Source organism: Lithobates pipiens, unplaced genomic scaffold (assembly GCF_037356315.1).
Source record: "Lithobates pipiens isolate NorthernLeopardFrog02 unplaced genomic scaffold, aLitPip1_a1.2 Scaffold_23, whole genome shotgun sequence".
Classification (NCBI taxonomy): Eukaryota; Metazoa; Chordata; class Amphibia; order Anura; family Ranidae; genus Lithobates; species Lithobates pipiens.
The window spans coordinates 167,187,528-167,198,077 of record NW_027507785.1 but is presented as its reverse complement, the minus strand read 5'-3'; the positions used below and the strand labels follow the sequence as shown (position 1 = coordinate 167,198,077).

The following is a 10,550-nucleotide window of genomic DNA, read 5'->3' as shown; positions in this document are numbered from 1 at the left end:
CACACACTTTCTCCATTACGTAAGCGTCGGAGCGCCCTCTACCGCCCACAGTGCGGCCTCTCGCCAACCTGCGGCTCCACCAAATCGCCTTTTAATTGGCTGCCCGAGCTGTCACTTAGACGATTGCATCATGCTGCTTTTTCGGGGAAAGACCCGTATGATTTCGCAACCATCCTTTGTGCGGTGAGCTCACTGTCAGCGAAGCGACTGGCGGAGAACGAAAAGGGCCATCCGTGGAGGTGATCGCGGGGGGGAGGGAGAGGACTTCCTTCCCCGGACAGCGGAGGGCTCGTCTTTATCAGGTATTGGGGTTTAGGCGGAGGGTGTACTGGGGGGGCACATGGATAGAGGAGTGTGGGCGGAAGTTCTCCGATCTTCCTGGAAACTTCCAAATCTTAAGACTTCCAGCTGTTCCTTGATAATGTAAGGGTTAATTCCTCACCAATAGGGTATGACGTCATGGCTGAACAATTACAGCAAGAGTTTGTAAAGCGTTCAGCGCTCTTCCCACATCTGCCGTCTGTGGCCAATTCCGACCTGCTACAATCGTTGTGGACGGTGTCCTGTTCCTGGTCGTAGAACAGAAGCGCTCATCTAAAAACATCGCAGAAATCAACTTGTAGAATCAGCCAAAGTGGGGTACACACGATGAGAAATGCCATCCGAGGAACGATCGTGCGATTCTCTCTAGTGTGTACACAACTTACCACATCCGATACAGACTTTCCAAACCAACATTTCCGAAGGGACAAACTCCAGCATTTTTCTTGCACGTGAACAGAAGGAATGATTTTCGTTTAATATGTAATGTTTTTGTACGAGAAAAATCAGATGCGAAACACGGCGCGTGATCAGAAACGATAAACAACAACAAAACTGTTGTCGTTTGAGAATTTTCGTACAATTAGTACCATCCTTGGTTTCGACCTGCTGTGAAACATGGAGGAAAAACTGACAATCGTTTGTCTGAATTTCTTATAGTGTGTACTGGGCTTCACTCTTCTTCTGGCTCCCCTTAGGCATTGGTGACGTAACCCTGGCCTCACAGGTGCCCCCTGGGAAGGCTACATTACTAGTGCCTTTCAGGGAAACCTTGCCAGATGTTGCACCTGATTTGGGGCTGCCTACCAAGAATGAGCTCAGGTTGGTTAGGACTCGTGTCTAAACGAGCACAAAGCCGTCCTTACTGCCTATTTGTGAATAACACGTCAGGTCTTGTACAGTGTATGTGTGCGATCTGGTGTCATAAGAGGGCCGGTGTGCCATCAGAATCGGCGACCCGTCAGATTAGGTAACAGAAGTGACGTTCTGTCAGCTGCGCATTCTTCCCCCGTTACCAGGTTTGCGCATATGACAGAACACCTGCAGTCAGAAGAAGGCAGTGGACATCTTTCTACACCCAGCTATGTCTTGAATTTCACAGTAATTTTAACAATAAAGTGAGCTGATAGAAATAAATATAGTATATTGACATCTGTGATGGTGTTTGGATGTGTCATTTTGAAAGAAGCTGGAAGCCAGCAATAGGAAGGTGGCGGAGGCCATGTTGGTACACCTTGCACTGCTCAGCGCTAAACCTTTAGGCCCCTTTCACACTTGTAGGACACCACAGTCGTATGACTGTGGATCCAACTTTGCCCTGCGACTTGAAGTCCGACATGCTTCCGACTTCAATTAACAGAGATCCAACTTTGATCCCCGACAATACCAGGCACTGTCTGGTATGAATCTTTAGGGGAAACTCCACACACGATGTAAAAAAAACGGCATGGGTTCCCCCTCCAAGAGCATACCAGGCTCTTTGGTCTGGTATGAATTTTAAGGGGAACCCCCAAACCGAAAAAACTGTGTGGGGTCCCCCCAAAATCCATACCAGACCCTTATCTCTGCGCCCCCCCCACCCCAAAGCACCTTGTCCCTATGTTGATGAAGACAAGGGCCTCTTCTCGACAACCCTGGCCATTGGTTATCCGGGTCTATGGGCGGGGTGCTTATCGGGACCCCTAAATACTGGCCGCCCTACCCTATGTGAATGAGTATGGGGTACATTGTACCCCTACCCATTCACCTAAAAATAAGTTTCAAAAATAAAAACATAGTACACATGTTTTTAAAGTAATTTATTAGGCAGCTCCGGGGTCTCTTCTGACTTCTTCTCCCCTCTCCATCTCTTCACCCTCTTCTGGCAATGTCTTCTGCCTCTACCAGTCCTTCTTCCCTCTCCGGGTCTACTCCGCTCTCCGCTGATGTCCTCTAGCCTCTCAGGCTCTTCTCCCTCTGTCCGCTGTCTTCTGCCTCTGCTGGGTCTTCTCTGCTGTCTTCTCGCTCTTTTGCCCGGTCTTGTCCTCTGTCTTCTCCATCTGTTCTTCTTTCAATGTTGACATGATGCTCTCTCCCGCTCTAATGGTGGGTGCGTGGTGTGCCACTACTTATATTGGCATGGAGCGGGGTCACCGGGTAACGTCGCCGGAGGCCCGCCCCTATGACATCACCAATCGTAGCATGATGGGTGGTGACATCATGATGGGCGCACCTCCGGTGACCCGCCCCATGCCAATATAAGTAGTGGCACACCGCTCACACAGCATTTAGAGCAGGAGAGAGTGTTGAGTCAACATCGGAAGAAGAACAGAGGTAGAAGACAGAGAAGACCCGGCAAAAGAACGAGAAGATAGTGAAGAAGACAGGGAGAAGAACCGGAGAGGGTTGGAAGACATCAGTGGAGAGTGGAGAAGAACCAGCAGAGGCAGAAGACATCAGTGGAGGGGACAGAAGACATCGCCAGAAGAGGGAGATGAGCCAGAGAGGGGAGAAGAAGTCGGAAGAGTTTTTTTGGCATGGGGGGTTCCTCTTACAATTCATAAGGGCCTGGTATGTTCTTGGAGAGGAAACCCATGCCAGTTTTCTTTTACATTTTGCTTGGAGTTCCCCTTCAAGATCATCAGAGCACAAGTCGCATGCCAAAGTCGGATCAGTTAAGACTGCAATCCTACTTCAGTGATATTCGATGGCCTGAAGTAGGGCCGAAGACCGAAGTAGTGCAGGGACTACTTTGAAGTCATACCAATATGAATGGTAGTTATTTGAAATCATGGAACGACTTGTCCTAGACTTGGGACTGCAAAGTCATACAAGTGTGAAAAGGGCCTTAGGCTTTACAAATTACACATCCAAACAGTATCACACATGTCAATATACTATATTTATATACACTCACTTTTATTGCTAAAATTACTGTGAAATTTAAGACGTAAGTGGGTGTAGTAAGATGTCGCTGCCTTCTTCTGACTGCAGGCGTTTGTGTCAGATGAGCAAACCTGGTAGCGGTGGACACATGCGCAGCTGATGAAACGTCGCTTCCGTTACCTAATCTGATGGGTAGTCCATTCTGACAGAACACTGGCACAGAACAAGGAAGAAGAAGCTGACCATGGAGGATGTGGAGCACAGGCGGGAAGGACTTGTGGGAAAGGGTTGGATTAGAGTAAACAAAGATGCGTGTTCCTAAGTATTTGTTTGGATATATAAATTTATTTAGCCCTCATTCACACTTGAGCATTTTTCAGCTTTTTTCTCTATGCCTGACATCACTTGACTATGCTCAACATGCAGAATCCAATTTTTTCCACGTGTCCTTGTTCGCACTCAGTTGCCCCACGCCGGTTCACGTGTGTTTTGTGGGCTCTATTATCTATTAGAACGTGCGATTTGATGGAAGCACATCTGTGCTTTTATTATAACACAAGTTCTAAAGGAGTTTAGTGTTGGTATTGCTTATAAGGCGCAAAAGACACTTTGCACAAATGTGAACCAGCCCTTATGCTCAAAAAATTAGATGAACTTTTGTATGTGTATTAAGACGTTTACAGCCTCCATGAGTTCAACAGAAGCACATGTGAATGCGTGATACGTGCGTGTTTGCACCTCATGAACTCCTCTCCTCCCAGCTTGGGAATTGATAAATACAAGAATGCTTAAGAAACCCCATTCAATTCACCAGAAATATGCTCTGCTCAGGCGTGAGTGCGAGTATTTGGATCCTTTGTTAAAGTGGAATCCTATCTTTTTACAGCCAAGGAAACTGCCATCTTAAACGCTGTCTGATCGGCAGGTGCCATAGTGCTGCACATGTGAATGGCTATGACACCAGCCATTTGATGGTGGAGAGAACACACAATTTTGAGAGTTACTTTTCTTTAAAAACAAAAAGAAGGAGAGAGAAGTGCTACCACCTAAGCGTAGCATTTATTAACCACTTAAGGACCGCCCCACAGCAGATATACTGCTACAGGGCGGCCCTCCTGTGCAGAATCACATATACACTATATTGTCTAAAGTATTAGGACACCCGGCTTTACACGCACATAAACTTTAATGGCATCTCAGTCTGTGGGGTTCAATAAAAGGGCCCACCCTTTGCAAATATAAGGCCTCATGCACACTAGATGTTTTTGGACATTTTTAAAGCAGGTGTTTTTGGCTTCAGACGTTTTTTCTACAGTCAATAAACTCCCCATCATGTTATCCTATGTGTCCATGCACACATAGGCTGTTATCAGCAGTTTTTTGGTTTTAGTCCTCATGCACGAGACGCTGGTGCAAACTCTGCTGAACATGTTTTTAAAAGCTGAAACCGGCGTGTAGAAACGCCCATTTTGCCGTGATTTTTACCGCAATTTAGCGGCATTTTATCGCATTTGAGTCTAGAAGCGTTTAGTTAAGATAACATCATAGACCCTCCCCAAGCTCAGAAAACAGTATTAACTATTTCAGCCATTTTGTGAGACCAAAGTGAGTAGCAGCAGCAGTGTACTTGTATTTAGCGCGTCACCTGCCACAAGTTTGGGGATTGTCCACTTGCCATGTCACCTGCCACAAGTTGTGGATTGTCCACTTGCCACGTCACCTGCCACAAGTTGTGGATTGTCCACTTGCCACGTCACCTACCACAAGTTGTGGATTGTCCACTTGCCACGTCACCTGCCACAAGTTGTGGATTGTTCACTTGCCACGTCACCTGCCACAAGTTGTGGATTGTTCACTTGCCACGTCACCTGCCACAAGTTGTGGATTGTCCACTTGCCACGTCACCTGCCACAAGTTGTGGATTGTCCACTTGCCACGTCATCTGCCACAAGTTGTGGATTGTTCGCTTGCCACGTCACCTGCCACGCCAACTGCCACAAGTTGTGGATTGTCCACCTGCCACGTCTCTTGACACAATTTGTGGATTGTCCACTTGCCACATCACCTGCCATGTCACCTGCCACAAGTTGTGGATTGTCCACTCGCCACAAGTTGTGGATTTTCCACTCGCCACGTCGCTTGCCACAAGTTGTGGATTGTCCACTTGCAATTGTTTAAAATATTTTTTTAATGGTTCTTCATCATTTGCCATCATTTTTGAGATTTTTACTGTAAAAAAAAGGGCACCTTTAAAAACGCTTATAAACGTGGCCTCTGAAACGTGGAAACCGTTTGCGTCTGAACCCATTTTTTTGCTTATGGCAAAACGAGGTTAAACGCAACTGCATAAAAATGGCAAAAAACGAGACTGTGTACATGGACACATAGGATAACATTGAATGAGTTCAGGGGCAGTTGAAAAAAGTGTCCAACTGCCTTTGAACACTCGTTTAACAGCGTCTCGTGTGCATGGGGCCTTAAAAAACAAAACGAGTGGGTTCTGAGAGGAGTTTTTCAGCTATAAAAACAGTCTAACGTCAAAAAACCCTCAAAAACGTAGATAAAAGCTCAAAAACGCGGCTCGCCAGTGTTTTTTTTTTTTTTTTTTGATCCATTGAAAAAAAAACATTTTTCTCAAAAAAAAAAATACGCTATTGCAAAAAACGCTGAAAAACTCACTGCAAAGCTACTGGTGTTTTTATAACGTTATTTTAATGTCCAGTGTGCAATGAGGCCTGACCGTTTCAACACTTCTGGGAAGGCTGTCAAGGTTTAGGAGTGTGTCTATGGGAATGTTTGACCATTTTTCCAGATTTGTGAGGTCAGGCACTGATGTTGAACAAGAAGGCATGACTTGCGGTCTCCGCTCTAATTCATCCTAAAGGTGTTCTATTGGGTTGAGGTCAGGACCCTGTGCAGGCCAATCAAGTTCCTATACCCCAAACTCACTCATCCATGTCTTTAAAAACCTTGCTCTGTGCACTGGTGCTCAGTCATGTTGGAACAGGAAGTGCCTAAACTGTTCCCACAAAGTTGGGAGCATGAAATTGTCCAAAATGTCTTGGTATGCTGATGCCTTAAAAGAGAAGTATGGGTTTGGGGTTTTTTTCCTCCATAATACCTACCTAGGTGAATGCAGCATCGGTCCGATGTTGCATCTGTCCCTTGGCGCCTCTAAACTGAGAAGCAAACGATCGAACATAGCTGATGGCTCGGTTCTCAAAACTCAAAACCTGAGCAGAGAGCTTCTCCCTGTCAATCAGCAGCTACTCCGCTCTGCTCCTCCATGCTTACTGGAGTGCTAAGCTGTGGAGGGGCAGGGAGCCGCCCTCTCAGGGTCTCGCTGAGACATGTGTCAGTCCAGGCACCTGGCGGATCCAGACTTCTATTGTAGCGATGACGGGGTGCCTGGACAGATTCCTGTGACGTCAGCAAAGAGTGGACTTCAGTCTGCTGAAAACGGGTCACAGGAGTGCAATTGGTTTTGCAGTCCTGTGACCCGTTTTCAGCAGAGAAGCCCAGCGAAACTCCTTTAAGTAGTGATGCACCAAAATGTTGGTGTCTGGAAAAAAAAAACTGCCAAAAATGGTGTTTTCGGTATGTTGCAGAAAGAAAAAAAGCCTGTAATTGCGCAGATAATCGTGCATGTGCAGTAGCGTTGCATGATCACCCAATGGTCAGTTAAAGTAACACGGTGCTGTATTGCAAAAAATGGCCTGGTCATGAAGGGGGTAAATCTTCCAGAGGTCAAGTGGTTAAAACATATTTATGAAATGGGAAAATATGCATTCACATTCAGAAGATAATAAAAAGCGTATTGATAAGTCTCCAGCAGGTAGAACCTTCCAGGTAGTCCATGGGGAGCAAGCCCTCTCTCTCCAGGTTGATGTGATGTAAGGTGCTTGGAACCAGGAAGTAAACCAGGGAAACACCAGGAAGAGTAGACAGAAGCAGCAGACTGTGTATATCACTTGGATGAGAACCACTGCGGACAGCAAGGAAGTGTTGTAGGCCCACAATAATGTCTTTTGATGGCCCTTGGATATGTCATAAATATGTTTTAACAAATGCTACACGTAGGTAGTGGTGCTTTTCTCTCCTTATTTTTGTTTTTACATTGTTTGCTGGTGGGAGCCTCCCAAGATCCTGCTTGGAAGAAAGACTGCTGCCATAGTGTGAACATCATGCCACAGTGTTTTTATATAAGTTTTTTTAAGGACTAAGACTCTCTTTTTATGTTGTTTGTCATGCCTATTTTTGGCAGTTGCACTAGTGCCCTCCTTTTCTTGCATCAAGGTAAGTTTAGGGTTTTATTGCCCTTTATAAAAAAAAAACAACAACTTTTTTTAGTGACAGTTATGCCCCTTTCACATATGTGGACCGTTTTTCTGTTTTTCATTCATCCAGTGATGGATGAAAAAGGGACATCAATGCATCTCTATGGATGATGATCATCCATTTACATCCACTTCCATCAACATCGGTTATTTGGAATGGATCAAAGCCCTATTTTTTTTCCCCATAAAAAAAAAATATATATAAATTGACAAATTGTCTGTTTTTTGCATGAAAAAATGTCTCCTTGGCTCGCTCGTGGTTAAGGACTCTACCTGGCAAAACAGGCAAAAAAATTATGTATTTAAAATACATTAATAATTTAGTTTATTTCACATGAAATGAAGCTTGGTTATGTAGCATGAGGCTGTATATTCTGCAATAATTACATATTTGCTAAACTCATTTAATAAATCCAAGCTCTGCGAGCTGAGATAACATGCACTGCATTGATGCATTCACACAATTTCACAGTAACCATGAGATAAAACAAAGTCCAGGAATATTCCTTTATCCCATTCTATGTACACTACAAACTGTATGATTGAATTGGTTCTGATATCGCTGTTTTACTAACCTGACAGTTTATTATTCTAGAGAATATAGACTTGGAGATCTGGTCCCCGACTAGAACTATCAAAAAAGGGTGAGGGAGCTAGCGGACTACTACGGTACATGTTGAGAATGTAGTAAAGACAATATTATAGACCGTTATATAAAAAACATATATCAATTTATTAATACAATAAATTAATTTGACAAAAACGAAAAAATGGGACAGGTGGTGAGGTATTTCTACTAGTTTTGCTATATCTTAGCTTCTTCGGGAAGTACATACATCTGTAAAAGAATATAGGCATGAACAATGATAACAAAAGACAAAAACTCACAAGTTTTATTCCAAAGTATAAAAAACAAATAATAAGGGGGAGAAATGAATATAACTCATACATCACAGATTCTTACCCCACTCAGTGTACCATCAAAGTGCATAGGACACCCAGGAGAGCCCCCCCGGCGATTGGGGGAGATGTTCAGTACACAGGCCGGTGTCTGTATAGAGAATAATAATGTATAGACTCCTCTTAAAACTGACACCGGCCTGTCTACTGAACATCTTCCCCAATCGCCGGGGGAGGCTCTCCTGGGTGTCTGAAAATAAAATATATATATGTATATGTATGTGTTTGGAGGTTCTAAGTCTTTTTCTAGCAAAAAAAAACTGTCTTTCATTTGTAAACAACAAGTTTGAAAAATAGGCCTGGTCCCTAAATGGTTAAATCAAATCCACCCTGGACTAAGATGGCAGCTTCCTTGGCTGAAAACAGTAGGAGGGGATAGTTTCCCTTTAAATCAATTGGTTTAGTTCTGATTTTCCTTAGACAGCTCAATTGAAGGCATTCTTTGAAAGATTACCATTGGATGCCTCTTATTCTGGTGGCAGCCTCAGGCTCCATGCACACAAGTGTTTTTAACCACTACAGCCCCGGACCAATAAACACCTTAAGGACCAGAGGTCTTTTTCCAATTTCGCACTGCGCTGCTTTAACTGGTAATTGCGCGATCATGCAATATTGAACCCAAACGAAATTTGCGTCCTTTTCTTCCCACAAATAGAGCTTTCTTTTGATGGTATTTGATTGCCTCTGCGATTTTTATTTTTTGCGATATAAATGGAAAAAGAGCGAAAATTTTGAAAAAAAATGATATTTTCTTCTTTTTGTTATAAGAAAAATCGAATAAACTAAATTTTAGTCATACATTGAGGGCAAAATTTATTCAGCCACATGTCTTTAGTAAAAAAAAAATGTCAATAAGCGTATATTTTTTGGTTTGCGCAAAAGCTATAGCGTCTACAAACTAGAGTACATTTTCTGGAATTTACACAGCTTTTATTTTATGACTGCCTATCTCATTTCTTGAGGTGCTAAAATGGCAGGGCAGTACAAACCCCCCCCCCCCCCCAATGACCCCATTTTGGAAAGTAGACACCCCAAGGAAATTGCTGATGGGTATGTTGAGCCCATTGAATATTTATTTTTTTTGTCCTAAGGGATTGAATAATGACAAAAAAAAAAAATTTTTTACAAAAAGTTGTCACTAAATTATATATTGCTCACACATGCCATGGTTATATGTGGAATATATTCCGCTACTTCTCCCGAGTATGGGGATACCACGTGTGTGGGACTTTTTGGGAGTCTAGTCGCGCACGGCACCCCGAAAACCAATCACCACCTTCAGGATTCTAAGGGTGCAAATTTTTGATTTCACTCCTCACTACCTATCACAGTTTCGAAGGCCATAAAATGCCAAAATAGCACAAAACCCCCCAAAATGACCCAATTTTGGAAAGTAGACACCCCAAGCTATTTACTGAGAGGCATGTTGAGTCCATGGAATATTTTTTATTTTTTGCCACAAGTTGCGGGAATATTACAAACTTTTTTTTTTTTTTTTGCACAAAGTTGTCACTAAATGATATATTGCTCACACATGCTATGGGCATAAGTCAAATTACACCCCAAAATAAATTGTGCTGCTTCTCCCGAGTACGGGGATACCACATGTGGGGGACTTTTTGGGAGCCTAGCCACGTACGGGACCCCGAAAACCAAGCACTGCCTTCCGGATTTAAATATAAAATGCTACCAAAAAACTGTTAGCGATCGCAGGGATCAGGCCTGACTCTGCGATCGCTGCAGTTATGTGTTTAGTGTTTTGTAAGTGACAGTGATCGATCGATACTGCACTTGGGTGGGCTGGGCAGAGGGGCAAAACGCAGGTGCCAGCAGGTATCTGGGCTGATCCCGCTAACAATGCGTTTTTTTGGAACCCTGAACTGCTGGGGACGCTAGTATAGATCTGATCAGATTCTATACCACTACGGGAGGTTTATGCTTTGCGTGTGGGTGTTAGCGGTACTGGCACTAACCTAGCGCTGCCTGGGGCGAAGCAGACCCTGACCCTAAAACCTAATTGATATCACCCGCCGGGTGATCAGGGGGTTAAACCTTTATTGGGTAATA

At 43.9% G+C, this 10,550-nt stretch overlaps 1 protein-coding gene across 2 annotated transcripts in view; it reads left to right on the top strand.

Moving 5' to 3' along the window:
• Positions 1-33: 33 nt before the first annotated feature.
• Positions 34-10,550, top strand: part of CEBPG (CCAAT enhancer binding protein gamma) — a 46,818-nt gene continuing 36,301 nt past the window's right edge. Inside the window, exon 1 of one of the 2 annotated variants that reach the window (XM_077452566.1) lies at positions 34-302. The gene's annotated coding sequence lies outside the window, so the exon portion shown is untranslated. The remainder of the gene's footprint in view (positions 303-10,550) is intronic. The other variant, XM_077452565.1, reaches the window with a different exon arrangement.